General features: G+C 38.4%; 1 long non-coding RNA gene across 2 annotated transcripts in view; it reads left to right on the forward strand.

Moving 5' to 3' along the window:
• The first annotated feature begins 13,921 nt into the window (after nucleotides 1-13,921).
• Nucleotides 13,922-15,671, forward strand: part of LOC130911920 (uncharacterized) — a 62,221-nt gene continuing 60,471 nt past the window's right edge. For both annotated transcript variants that reach the window (XR_009062502.1, XR_009062501.1), the window contains exon 1: nucleotides 13,922-14,068. This is a non-coding gene — a long non-coding RNA (uncharacterized LOC130911920). The remainder of the gene's footprint in view (nucleotides 14,069-15,671) is intronic.

Genomic DNA, 15,671 nt, shown 5'->3' on the forward strand with positions numbered 1-15,671 from the left:
ACTTGACAGTTTCAGGGCAGTGGTCACTACAGTGGACAGCTATTCAAATGTTGTCACTTCCTTCAATCCTTTATTGGGCATAATTTAATCCTTTAGAGGCCCAGGGAGACTATATTATCTACCTGTTCTGCGTGGTCATTATTTCCTGTGAACAGAAAGTCATTCAAAATACACAACAAAAGACACACACTTAATGTCATAACTGGCTCCGAGGACATCAATTTCAGATAAAGTTCAAATACAGACACAGAATATTCTGGTTTGTATTTTCCTTTCCCTTATAAATTACACGATAGTGAAAATATCACTGCTGTCCCTCAAAACTACAGTCCGTTACAAAAGTCTTGTCGCGTATCCATTTTGTAGAAACAATTGCTAATAACCTGACTTTTAATTATTCAATTGGTTTCAAAAATGGCTTATATGATAGCTAAGACAATCCCAAATGATGATGAATGTACAAAAATATATTTGTTTCACTGAAAAAAGATTTATCATTCAATGAAGACATAAAGGTCGAATATTGTCAAGACAAAAGTTTTGTCGTCTACATGAAGTACTGTGAAAATTGAACCAAAAATGTACTTCAAACGCATAAATATATTACATAACATAAACGAATTAAGTAGTGGCACTGCGACATCCAAATTTAATATTTTGTACGACTTCCATGGGCTTGAAGGACTGCATCCATGCGGTTCGGCAAGGATTCATACAATTTATTGATGAAGTCATCAGGAACATCAAAGAAAACAGTCTTGCATGCCTCCCAGAGTTCATCAACATTCTTGGGTTTCATCTTCCATGCTCCCTCTTTCATCCTACCCCAGACATGCTCAATGATGTTCATGTCTGGTGACTGGGCTGGCCAGTCCTGGAGGATCTTGATCTTTTTCCACTGCAGCAGAGCTCCTCGAGACCTGGTCACCTGAAGTCCCTGTGTCAAACAGAACAGTCTGTCGAATTCTGTCTAGAGATGGCCTCCATGTTCGAATCAGTGCCCAGAAACCAGCATTAAACAAAAGACAATTAAAAAACCGTGTGGCATTTGCCAAGGCCCACAGCCTGTCGAAAGGATGGACGCTGGAAAATTGGCAAAAGGTGGATTTTTCAGATGAATTTTCCACTGAATTACACCACAGTCACCGCAAATATTGCAGGAGACCTACTGGAGCCGTGATGGATCCGAGATTCACTCAGAAAACAGTGAAGTTTCTTGGTGGCAAAATCATGGTCCGGGTTTACATCCAGTATGGGGGTGTGCGAGAGATCTGCAGGGTGGAAGGCAACATAAATAGTCTGAAATATCAACAAATCTTAGCTGCCTCTACATTCCTAACTATAAAAAAGGACAAATTTCTGCAGCAGGATTGTGCTCCATCGCATACTTCAATCTCTACCTCAAAGTTCCTCAAGGCAAAGAAGATCAAGATCCTCCAGGACTGGCCAGCCCAGTCACCAGACATGAACATCATTAAGCATGTCTGGGGTAGGATGAAAGAGGAAGCATGGAAGACGAAACCCAAGAATGTTGATGAACTCTGGGAGGCATGCAATACTGCTTTCTTTGATGTTCCTGATGACTTCATCAATAAATTGTATGAATCCTTGCCGAACTACATGGATGCAGCCCTTCAAGCCCATGGAAGTTATACAAGATATTAAATCTGGATCTCACAGCACAACTACTTAATTCGCTTATGTTATGTAACATATTTTTGTATTTGAAGTACATTTTTTGTTCAATTCTCACACTACTTTCTGTAGGCCACAAAACTTTTGTCTTGCCAAAATTTGGCCTTTACGTCTTCATTAAATGATAAATCTTTTTTCAGTGAAACAAATATATTTTTGTCCATTCAACATCATTTGGGAGGGTCTTAGATTTCATATGAGTCATTACTGAAACCAATTGAATAATTAAAAGCCAGATTATTAGCAATTGTTTCAACAAAATGGATAAGCGACAAGACTTTTGTCAGGGACTGTATGTACTCCACAGGCGTGTTAATTTTAGCATTCTATTACATGTCACAGATGAGGTGATGTCTTCTTCTCGTCCCATGGAATCTTCGCAGTCCCTTTTTTCCCGTGTTTCTGCGCCTGGAACCATGACCTCGTGACCTGTTGTTTCACTGCGCTTAACGATTTATAGGTATAGCTGTGCAGTCAAACTTTGTGTAAAGAACACCAGACACATTTTTGCAGAAGTGGCCCTTAAGAGTATATTTGAGCTAACATTGTGAGAAATGAATTAGGTCTTAGTTCACTCTCTCACGACCATCAGAATGCAGGCATGTGACTCGCTGTTAACTTATGCGAATAGATTCATAATCAAGTGGTGATCAACCTATGAATAATGATAATTAGATTATTATTAAGTGCTGTAATGTAAAATCACTTGTGTTTAAGTAGTACATTTATACATGCATATAAAGTTAAAGACTTAATTTTATTTAATACCAACAGTAACAATCGAAATACAAACTAGTTACAGACCCGAGTAACACTATAAAGTTGACCCCCCCCCCCCCACACACACACACACACACACACACACACACACCTCATTGTATTTAACTCAGGGGTCACCCACTCCGGTCCTCAATGGCACCTATTCAGTCAGTTATCCATGTCTCCCTGCTACAACCCACATGAATCAAATGATCAACTCATCACCAAGCTCTCAGGAAGCCCATAACGATCAGGATTATTTGATTCAAGTGTATTGGAGGAGGTAGATATGGAAAGCAGGTACACTCGATGACCTGAGTTGGTGACCCCTGATTTATCTCAATGGAAGCCATTGATGGTGATAGACGTCCATTTCATTTAAACCTGTACAATGAATGGTCGTGTTTCAGAGCCATTGATGGCGCTAGACGTCCAATCCATTTTGACTGGAGGAGGCGAATGAACAAATATTTCCCTATTAATCATTTAGCCGTTGTGTGAGCGTACATCCCTTCACAACAAGGCAAAAATGTTTTAGTTCTGGGTGCCGGGACCTAATTCCACACCTCTGACAATCTGGCCATGAGCAAGCACACAATGTTCCTCCTTGCACATGGAAACGATTGCTACTCATGTTTTGCCTTTTCAAGGCCAACTCTTATCCCTTGGTGCCCTGGCATATCTCGGTGTCTACTTCACACTTTTGGTACTGCACTGAGAAACTGTGGGCAAGCTGCGTATGGATGCAGCAACTTGAAGGAGTGAACAGCTAAAAGCTACAAAGGATATTGGAGGAGCAATTGTAAATATATTTATTATACATTTGCTGCAATAAAGAAGAAGAGATCTTTCACTGTATGTGTTGCGATATTGGGATGAGGCAACCATGCTCAGCATCGACGAGACTGGAGATTGACACATCGCTCAAAGAAGAAATCAACTAACAAAAGACTGATTGGGATGATGAAATGACTGCTAAAGATTGCTAAATGCCTTATCACACATATACAGAGTAATTTTCCACTTACATGCACACACATAATAAACAAAAACAAGTTCTTCTCCCTTCCCCCTTTAGGGTGTATCTGATAGGGACGTCGAAGCAAATAAAAAGAGAGTGCTCAGAGAGACTGCTTGAAAACGCAGAACAGAATTGTGTCGTGCAGTCCTTCTCCGTTCTACTTGCGAGTAGAAAGGAATTTTGGTGTCTTCCCTCCTCATTGTGTGGTGTTTACAAATGTCACTCTAAGTGAACCTGACATTTATACTGCCTCGTGCAACTAAAATGTGCAACAATCTGAATGGGTGGTCTCACATATTGTGTGTTTAATTTGTATGGTGGAAGTTCAAATAGATTCACTGTCATAACTGCTTGTTAACTTTAAAAAGGACTGTTGTTTGGAATTGTATTGTTATGACTGTGGATGCCTTTGTTTTTTCCAGTCTAAGAACACATCTCACCAAGAGGCAAACACCAGATTATGACTGCCTTTGGCAGTGGCATGAGAAACACTTGAGAGTCGTTGGCCTTTGAGGGTAAGATAGGTTTCACATTCCTGGGAAATCAAGAACTCAAATTAAATGTGGTTGGATTTAGTGCTCAACACTTGTTTTGCTGTCATAAGATTTGACCTGTGATCTTTTTTAATCTGTTGTGTTAACAGGGAGCAAGTGTAACCAACCGTCTGTTTTCACCACAAAAACTATTGCAATTTCTGTGAGTCATAACAATGAGACAAACCTAAAAAGGGAGGAGAAGGCAGATGATTCAATCTATGTGAAAATAAATTCAACTTCAGAGTAAAAAAAAAATGAAAGCTGTTGCGTGTATGAGTAACAGCAAATAGAGTCAAAAGAATATCTCCTAGGGAACATGCATTTGATTTATGCACAGGAATGCATGTAGTGCACATGCAGCAACCTCCAGGAACACACCCGGAAGTAACTGTGTTATGGAAATAAGTGAACAGCATTTGTGTATTAAATATAACCTGTTAAAGCAGTTGTAAATAAAGTCCATTTAGACAGTGTTGTCTCTATTGCTACAGGGGTCATAGTAGGGCGTGGAATACTGGTTAAAGTAAGACATTTTCAACTTCAAATGTTTATAAGGGCTGTCAAAATTATCACGTTAACGGGCGGTAATTAATTCTCTTAATTAATCATGTCATATATATTTGTCATCAATATTTAATGCATGCGCAGAGCGACCCACTCATGCATTGCCGCGGCGCCGTTCTATGTATATAAAGAGCTATGAGGCAGTGACAAGCGCGTGGAATGGACACAGGCATTTATTGGAGCTGCACTATTTATTGGTATAACTTTTGACATCTCTTCTACAACAATTATAACTTTTGTGGCGAGGAACATGGGGTAGAATGACAGGAGATAAGCTTTTTCTTAACACCCTGTATTGTACACAACGCAGAGAAGATATACCATTTGCAGCCACCACTGACAGTCATGGTTGTACAACTTCCCATGATGCATTTGGGCAGTTAAGAACAGTTAAGTCGCTACAGTTTCATTTAGTGAAAGCACAACAAAAATAATAGTCCTATCTCTCAATAATAATTATAATAATAATAATAATGTTCACAAAAAGAAACGCGCTCAATGCAAAGAGAACTGGCATTCCCAATCAAAATAGCTATGCAAAATACTCAGTTTAGTCAAACTCTATTCAAACATTTCGTTTAGCTCAACAAATACACTAGATGGCAATATTTAGTCACAATATACAAACTATCAAAATTACTATAACTTGTACTCACATTTATCTTTTAAGAATTACAAGTCTTTCTATCCATGGATCCCTTTCACAGATAGAATGTTTATAATGTTCATGCCATCTTGTGGATTTATTGTTATAATAAAAAATACAGTACTTGGGTACAGTATGTTGAATGTATACATCCGTCTTGTCTTATCTTTCCATTCCAACAATAATTTACAGAAAAATATGGCATATTTTAGCGATGGTTTGAATTGAGATTAATTACGATTAATTAGTTTTTAAGCTGTGATTAACTCAATTAAACATTTTAATCGTTTGACAGCCCTAGTTCATACATAAGTGGTCAAAGGAGCATGCAAAAACACCTGCATACTCTACTTCAGTACAAAAGATGGGTTTCAAAAAAGTGAATGTTAGGCTAAAAAGAGCTGCTGATTGATCTATGTCGATAAGGCTTGTTGGACGTGTGGGCAATGATGGTCCCTAAGGCCCAACATGAGGCCCAGGAATATCTTGTTAAATCATTTTTTATTCAACTGCATGTTTAATGTCACTGAGAACATAGATTAATGAATAACCCACAGGCCAGTTGCAATTTGTTCCATATATTCAGTATAGATATTAGAGAGACATTGGAACACAGGATCCTGGCTAGTATTTCCTGCTTCTATCAAGTAAGCATGTCCAAGTACCAGTACTGTCCCTCAGCCAGTCGGATGTTTTTATACAGTGCAGGTGTGGCTATTGGTGTCTTGTGATGTTCTTGGCATCAGCAAAACTTGCCTCGTGACCGAGTGGTACAGTAAAGAGCGATGATTTAAATGGTTCCCCTTTCTAGGTCGTGTGACTTAAAAACTGAAATTCACTTGCAGTTTTCTTAGACATTTTTTGTTGAGCTAAGCGGCGGCCTAAGCTGGTACAAGGTCACTTTATGGCTGTTCTTTCATATAACTATGTTAGTAATGCACTGCTGCCTAAGATTATAGTGTATGTGTGTATATATTCTTTTCTCATTTGGTTATTGTCATTAATAGCCCACTGTACGTTACTCCCATAAGCTCAATAGAAGTAGCCTAAAGTATCGATTTCTATCAAATTCTTTTTTTTTTTTTTTTTTTTTCATAAATCTGTAGCAAACCAGGATCTATTTTATGAACATATACAGGAAATCCAACATTTTCTCAACCTAGCAAATATAAAGTGTCATAAATGATCATTCCAAAACGTTAGGTTGATTAACTATTAAGAAAAAAAAATAACATATGAAAAAAGCCCTGGGTGTCATCCTCAATAAAGTGAATTTGGGAAAACAAATGAAAAGAAAAAAAAAAAGAAAAGAAAAATGAAAAAATGATTTCCTGATTGAGGTTTTGATGAGTTCCAATTTAGTCCACTAGAGGCTGCCAGAAGCTGCATTTTTGCATACTTTTTCAGAGGTGGGCAAGATCATTTGTGACTCTAGGCTTGGATCTAAGGCCAGAACTTGTAAACTGATGACTCAGCCTCAGAACAATTAGTGATGCTTGTTTTTCCTGTTCAGTGTTAATGGCACGCGTGTTTTTGTGTCTGTGTGACACCAGCTTGACCTTGTCTGTCTTTGACAGAGCATCGTACTGTAGAACTACTGTCGTGTTGTGTCACTGACCTGGTGCTCAAAACCTCACACGAGCAGGAGTCATCCTTCCAGCAGTTGAACTCACTTGAATATTTTTCTGTGCCGAGCTAAGAGTTTTAAACGGCCGCAGCTGCTTTTCCATGGCCACTGGGTGTTTAAATGGATGGGCATTATGGGCTGTAGAACAGGGTAATGACCGCTCTGGCCATCGGAATGCCTTGATCTTATCAGTGTGGTGAGAGGGGATGCTCCCACTTTCTGATGCTCTAATAGCCCCTGCCCTAATAGACCACCGAGGTCACTCGGAAACCACCCCTTATACATGCAGACACATGCAAAGACAAATCCACTTTAACTATGCTAATCGCCTGATAATAGTCACTTCTTTTCTGATCAATAGCTGTATTTCGTGATATTAAACTGTTTTCAGAGATTTGAAGAGGGTGACAAGGTTCTGATGAAATGCGTCCCAGCAGAAAGAATCTTGTTTTAAAATTTGAATTAAAAAATATAGAATTTCATTTTCATGATGCCTCAAGAGAAAAACATCAGTAAAAGCCAGTATTCCCAGGAAGTAGAAAATATTGCTGCAAGCAGACATTTTAAAATGCTGCCAATTTTTTGCCAAAGTATTTCAGATAGTCCAGCTTTGCTTGTGACATCAGTTATACCCACAATTTCCCAGGCTGTTGCGATGGCAATGCTGCTTACAAGTGAGTCACGTAAATAGTTGTATAGACACGGATTTTGATAGGAAAAAAAGGAGTTTGTCCCACTCCTGTTGCTGTAAGTTGATCTATGATGCCGTAGTTATGTTTGGTGTGTCGAATCTGCGGCTGCCAGTCAGCTGCTTTGCTGGCTAGTGTGCTAACAGTCGAGTAGTTTTTAGTTGTTTCATACACATATTTAATACAGGAATTTTACTTGTAAAAAAAAGACATAAATAAAAGGAGAAGGCCATACCAATAAGCCAGTGTTTGGCTTTCAGCAGCATGAACAGGATAGGGTAAAGGCAATAGTCCACCACTTAGGACGCTTCCTTCTAAAGGGTTTGTTGATGTGTTGGCTTTGAAGAGAAAAATTCCACTTTTGTTTTACACTTATACAAAAGCCTCGTTCAACCTGTTCGGCACACACTGCGGTTTGGTAAGCTGAAAAATGTCAGCAAAGATAGGCACTGGAAGAGGAAAAAAAGACACCTCATTTAAGGATGCCAGTTACAATTCACCCCGGCAAAATGGGAAACAGCCTTTGTCTGCGTACAAGATGAATAAAACATGAAGACCACCAAAAGAAAGAAGTAACTTTAAATAGTGTGCACCAAGGTTTATAATTAGTTTTTCCGTATAACTGTTTTCGAGTCTATCAGTGTTTATGTGCTTTGCGCTGACAGTGCCTGCTGCTAACGTTGTAGCCTATCGTGAAAAGTGCACAAACATCAAAATACAATGGTACCTCAAGATACGATCTTTTCGACATCCGACGTAAAATTTGACTTGTCATTTGTCTCGACATGCTCGAAATATGCCAGCGTCGGAATTTATTGATTTCCCACAAGACAGAAGCACGGCGGATTTTCTTGTAAGAGAAATCAACGTGTGTCCCAAGAAGCAGTGGCACAAGTACACATTGAGCAGAGATTGCACCGCATGTGGCCACTAGCTGACAGGGGGCGCTGTCACGAGGAATCTCCCCCAGCCCCAACCTATCACTCCCGGTCCCAGTCAAAATTACTCCCACTCACGTTTTTTTTTTTTTTTTTTTTGGGGGGGTGGGGGGGGGTTGTTGCACAGCACACCTCCCAAGAAGGTTAGTGCAGGTGGTGAAAAAAGGAAAAAGTTGACGCTTACCATTGAAATTAAGAATGAAATGATAGAAAACAATGAGCGTGGTGAGCGTCAGTGAACTGGCTTGACAATACGGCCGGAATATGTCTACAATCTTGAGGATGACTCTCATTACAACGTAACAAGGAATAATTTATTTGTTTTGCTTTGTGTACTATTTATTTGTAATTGTACCTGCAATATTTATTAGGGATTTAGCGTAGTTTTTTGAGCTATGGAACGAATTAATCTTATATATACTATATTCTTATGGGAAAATCCCGCACGACATACGACCATTTCGACTTGCAAACCAGGTCCTGGAACGCAGAAATTCGTATGTAGAGGTATTTGTCATTGATATGTAACACTGTGCGACGTAAGTGTGTAAGCATTGGAAACAATTCATCCTCACATTGATGACTGATCAATGACATTGATATCTGACTGACGCGCTGATATTTTTCCCAATGAAGCTGCTAAATCCAATCGTCGTCTCGGCTCAAACTGTTAGCATGCACTGGCTTTATAATACAGAATTTGAGAAAGACTTATCGCTGCATTCACCAATGCATTTTGCCTCTTAGCCAAAATCTGATGAGCCCACAGCTTTCTCTGGCATTGGGACTCAATATTATTTTGAAGTAATGCTACTAATACTTGAGTAAAATATTTGGCTACTCTACCGACCTCTGGGTATAATTGACGTCACATTCGTCCAAAGATGGCACCACCTATGGGCTGTCATTTTCTGTGTTTAAATATTATTTTCTCTGTTATCGTGGGTCAAGACATTTGTGATTTGTCTCTTTACATTCTTTGATCAACCATTTTTCACACAAAGGTCATTTGTACTTAGTCATTCCCTTTTACAGGAGGAGAGAACACATTAGAAACAAAAAGTGGAGAATCTGCACAGGAACAGCCTGCCGCTGTTTTGGCATCCTCATGTACAATCTCATGCGCAGATGTATAAACAGACAAATCCTATAAGTCTATTTGAATACAACAGCACTCATCTTCTGCTGTGTTTGTTTAAAATTTGTGATAAATTAGCAGTTTTTCACAAACTCTTGCGTCGTCCTATCCATAATTTGGCGGACCAAACCCTAACCTGTCTAACATATCCAACATTTTCATGTTAAGGTTTGACCTATTTCTCAACGATTGATGGATGCCCGTGTAAAAGTCTGTTTGTGCGTATGCTGTTGTGTGTTTGTAGGCACAATGACAGAGACAGATAGGGTGTCTGAGAGGGACAGATAGCCTTGCAACCAACCTCTACTCACTCATTGAGTCAGATAAAGAACAAAACAAAGACACACAAAGACGAGCATTGGCCTCCTCTACGCTTAACAATCACTGCCGGATACCAGCAAGGACAACATGATTTATGCTTCAATTTGATACTTGCGTGCATGTAGCATTCTCAAACTGTGCCACCAATTTGTTGTTCATTACCAGAGGTGAGTAGTAATGTCAGTCGATCTTTAGTACATCAAATTATTTATAGGGTAATTATATGATTGAGAATTTCTGCCTGGTGACTTTGTAGTTCTGTTTCATGAGTGCAAGTATTGTTAATTATAATAAATTATATAATGATTTTATATATTTTTAAAAAGCACTTCTGAAGTGATATTTTTTGGCATTTTTTCCCCTGTATATTCCAATTCATTTTATTTGATTATTTGACATTAAGACAGTATATAGGAACATACTAAATACGAACACCAATTACTCAGTTTTATCTTTCATAGACTTCAAAAATCGATTGACCAGACACTTCGTCATTCTTTGCGTCAGGCCCATAGGGGGCTGTACCAAAGTCCACTTTATTTAATAATAGTCAGGCAAAGACAGAACACGCTGCGAGCCCAAGCTTGGATTTTTGAAAAAATATGAAAGCTATACTGCATACAAACAGGAAGGATTATCTCAGGAGCGATTTGTTCGAGGATTCAAGGTAATTATTATATTTTTCGTAACATGCATGCATTTTGAAATGTGAAAAAAAATTCATGGGAGAAAACGGGCTACGGCATTGGCGTCCTACTTCGACATATTTACGTAAAAAATCTGCTAACTGCTCTTTTTTTTTTGCTTTTAACCAAGAATCGAGACTGTTTTACGTCCATATCTATAAAGCATTCAGGGATTTAAGCATTTATTCACAAGAATTTTCAACGCAAAAAAGATGGAAACTCCTCTCATTACAGTCCTTCATTACTGCCAATGAAGTTTCCTGGAATAGGCTGGAGCTAAACTTTGACCTGGTTACAGTTTAGTATAATCCAAAAGGAATGGATGAGTAAAACACGATTATCACTTTCATAGAAGTTCCTTGTGGATGAGTTTGTGTGTTGAAGTTAGGAATACAGTATTTATCATAAGAGTGTTGTGTAATCCATAGTGGGTATTGATAGGCATTCCTATTTGGCCAAGGCACACAAACAATGATGAACGAGAAGACTTGCAAACCTAAACAATCAATGCCAGAGCAGCGTACCACATTTGGTGATGCTCCATGCTGTTTCTGAGTGAGGACAAATGTGCAAGTCATAGAGTTTCAAACATCTATTAGTCTCAAGACCGCACGCAACACTGAAGCCGCTTTTATAACTCGTTTTCACCCTCTTGTAAATTGGAAACACAAGATTTCGATTGTTTGTAGTATTTGTTATTGATACTGTACATTATTTAAAGGGCCTTTAGCAAAGACAGGAAATGTAAAATTTCAATCAAGATTATTATATCCTGTCTGTTTAAAAAGGACAGTATAATCTGATTTTAGGCATAAAATATTACAAAAATATTAGGTTGTACATGTTTTAGGCATAAAATATTACAAAAATATTAGGTTGTACATGTTTTGAGTTCAATAGTGTTTTTTAAACAAGGTCAATGACCCAGGCTGTTGAAAACTGACTGCCGGAGTGACGAGTGCTAAGCAGCTGTTGGTGTGCACTTGCACTGTTTCTAAACACACGAAAGTTTGTTTACAGTCCAACAAACGATCATGGGTTTAAACACTTGACATTGAGGACCATTGATGCAAATGCCGGTGTCATAATCAGCTGTTGCAAAACATGTTGGTTTTGCTATTAAGCATGATTATTATTCATATATTATTACTATCATTATTAAGCATTTTTCCTTGCATCAGTGGATTATTCAGGTTTTAAGTTTGTCATGACGTGTGTGCAAAAAACATCGTTCCGCCTGCTTTTGCTCCTCTATCCACACATTCCACATAAAAAGCAACATTTGTGTATCAGTGACTGATTTATGATCCTCCAGCATTCATGTGTGCACTTTGCACGCGAGCATCCCTGCTCTACGTATGCGAAATGTACACTCAGCAGCACGCCACAGAATCTGCTACCGGCCTACACAGTCTTCACACGAGAGGTGTCTGAGCTGGATCATATTGTGCCAGGAAATGCTTCTGGAATGGAGGAGGAGGATATCGAAATGCTGTGTCACAACTAGAACAAGTGCTGCTGATGATCATATGTCAGTTGTTCTACTGAGAGAAAATTTGACAGAGCTGACATTCATTGTTTTTCTTGGGGCGCCACAAACTTACCCAATACAGCAACTCGTCAGTAAATCGAACTAACTTGGTCATCAGTGCAGTTAGTCGAAATGTATTAGTTTACTACTTTCGAGTAAACGTTTTATTATTTTGATGATTTAATTTCTTTTGTCCCTTTACGACAATGTACATTTACAGTGGGAAAACAAACTAAGATGTTGAAATTTTTTAATCAAGAAATGTATTAAAGTTTGCCTTTAAGGGTCTCAAACCAGTCCTCAGAGGGCCGCAGTGGGTGCAGGTTTTCATTCCAACCGAACAATAGGACACCTTTTCACCAATCTGATGCTTTACCAAGTAATCAGTTGAAGACAGTCAGGTGCTGCTTGTTTCAGGAGAAACCTCATTGGTTAAACTGTCTGTGCTGGATCAGTTGAAATAAAGACCAGGACCCGCTGCGGCCCTTTGTGGAATCAGTTTCAGACCCATGTACTTATTCCTAACATAAAAGCATCACCGTAGCAGAAAGATATCGGACCACAAATGGTGAAGCAACACATTTGATAGTGAAATAGATACTCCAGCCATATTTTTTATTATTTGTAAGGAACAACTAATCACGTGTGGATTTTGGCCTCTTAGTGTAGATGCTTGGCTTCATTATACTGCCTCTCACTTGGCTAATGACTAGCACAATGTTCTAGTAAGAAATGAGGTACAGGGAAATTGTTTAATTAATTTATTTATAACTTAAAGTTATATACCACTCAGTAAGGTTGTATGAAATTGCATATACGCTGTATACAAAACAGCTTCGTATTTTGATTTGCACTGCAGTGTTAGAGCTGACACGAGAGCTTCATAAGAACTGATTGTATTAAGGCTTCGGAGCGAAGGAGACCAAAGCCTAAACAATTTCCCCCTCGGCGGCAAAGGGACAGATTACTTTGTGGCTCTTGTTTTTGTTCCACCAGCACTTTATTGTAAAAGTGAAATGATATTGTTCCCATGTCAGCTCTGTGTAAATGTTTTTATGCACGGTATTTCTCCATTTCATGCCAAGCGCTTGCTCTGTTTACCTCTGTTTACTGGGAGACTGAGGCTACTGTACTGTGTCCTTGCTTGTGATCATATGCCTCGGCACTGGTGGAAGTTTGACTCCTTTTAATTCTTGTGAAAGAATGACACAAATGGTCACACGAACGTAAAATTTAGCAAAAATATTTTTAGGATCCCTCTCGTCTAAAAAAATATTGTTGGATCACAGGGCTGCTACTCCATAATCCAAGATGTCCATCCAGAAATGTTTTTTTTCTGTAAATGGAAAGATGGCACCTTTATCATGTCCATCCCAGCGGGAATAATATCATTTAAATTGGAAAACACAAAATTTGCAATAGTGGAGAAAACCTAAATAAAAGCCAATATTTCCGGGAAGTACCAACCTGACACAGGGGCAGACATTTTGGAATGCTGGTTCTATTTTCTGTCACGTGCGCTCAGCGTGCGCTCATGTGCTAGCATATTGCATCAGGCTTCCATCACAAAGTCTGTTCTGTCATTCATTCATTCATTCATTCATTTTCCATGCCGCTTTTTCCTCACAAGGGTCGGTGCCACCATATTGCATCGCAATCATGCATCACAAAGGTTTCCATCATAAGGACTGTGTGCTCCTTAATATGACACAAAGAACAACTGGGAACAATATATAAGGCACAAACAAATAGCATTCAGTGTCAGGTCGTCAGTGTTCCAGCATACGCTACCATGTCAACTGTCCATTAACGTTTGACCTGATTGTTTCCTTTGCCTGTCAACATCAATAAAGTCCTGTGTCTGTGATACGCAACTGGTTTCTCCGTTCCCTACGTGACAATTTTCGCCAACCAAATGTGAGTATCTCAAATTGCCTAACTTTCCTCGTTACGTTATTAACACCCACTAGCAAATTCTAGAATCTATCATTGTATATATGCGTGGATAAGATTGACTCACAAAATGACTGTGCCCGTAAGCGTTTTTTGTGTTTAATCATTGTAAGATATATAAGAAATTGACGATTTTCACACTGAAATACTTTTGAGCAACCGTCTTTTACATAAAGATTATTAATACTTGCTGATGTTTTACCCTTTAACTGTAGATGGATTAATTTTAAGCCAAGAGGTCAAAGTTACACTTTAATAAGAAATATTTTTTATGTGTCCATAATCTGTAAGATTTTCTTTTGCATCAAGTGTGAAATTCTTTTGGCATGCCATAACTGTTAAGAGTAAGGCAAAATGGACACAAATGAAGAGAAGTAAGAATGCAGAGCAGGATTACAGTTGTAAACTAGAACTAGGCCAATAATTAGCCAGGCCTATTATTGGCGCCAATATTTAGAAATTTGACGGGATCTGCCTTTTATTTAATAATAATTTAATAATAATCTAATATGAAAAAATCAATTCAAAACTGGGTTATATATTTGTTATTTTTATGATTACCTTTTCCCTTAGTCTAGACCTGTTTTTATATTCATGGCTATATATTTTCTGTGGAAGATTTTCAGAGAGCTATTTATTTAACTTTTTATTCAACTTTATAAGAGATATTTCTGAGTCTAGGAAATTCAGCCACTTCTGGAGCTATTATTTTTTTTATTTGAGTGATTCAATAAACGTGCTTTAGGCATTTCATTTAAGTTCAGTGTTTGCATTATTCTTTTTTTTTATGCCAATTTTTACACTTGTCGTGCAAAAAATCATCGGCTCCAAAAATCAGTTATCGGCCCCTCTAACTACTAATAATCAGTAACGGTCCTGAAAAACCCGTATCGGTCGGTCTCTATTGTAAACCCTTAAACTTGTTGCTAAAATACAAAAAGCAATCAAGGAATAAGTAAAAGGCTAAATACCTGAAAACCTAGATTAAAAGTAACAAACAAATGAGGAATTAACATACTACAACGGGAAACACACTGCAATAATATCTGAAATTTAACATCAACATGGACTGACAAAGACTGATTGTAAGCAGTAAACTAAATACAAATTAATGACAATGTAATGAGAAACATTTGGTCAAGACTGGGGAAAACCAATTGGTGAAGACAAGGGACAGGCTGACGAGAACAGGTGGAAATGAAAATCTGAGCAGTAGACACAATACCCTCAATGTTACTTCAATGACACATAATACAGACAATAACAAAGGCTTTTCAACCTGCTACAAATGATGCTCAAATGATCTTGAGGCTGTCAACTCATGTTCACACAGTGGGGAAGATTTTTGTATTATTTTGACATTGATGCAATTTTTAAGTGCATTCTCAAGGAGCACCGGCTGGAGATTGATCTCCTCAGCCTTGTTTTTCAGCGGTCCAAAAGAAGTCTAAAAGCCCACAACCACCTAAAAGCCAATGCTGTATTGCAAAGCCATGTCACTCAAGTTGGCCTAGTATCACTGTTGGGTGTCAGCATCAACATTTGTCAGCTGGTTTCGCTCACTGGT

Source organism: Corythoichthys intestinalis, chromosome 2 (assembly GCF_030265065.1).
Source record: "Corythoichthys intestinalis isolate RoL2023-P3 chromosome 2, ASM3026506v1, whole genome shotgun sequence".
In the NCBI taxonomy this organism is placed as follows: domain Eukaryota; kingdom Metazoa; phylum Chordata; class Actinopteri; order Syngnathiformes; family Syngnathidae; genus Corythoichthys; species Corythoichthys intestinalis.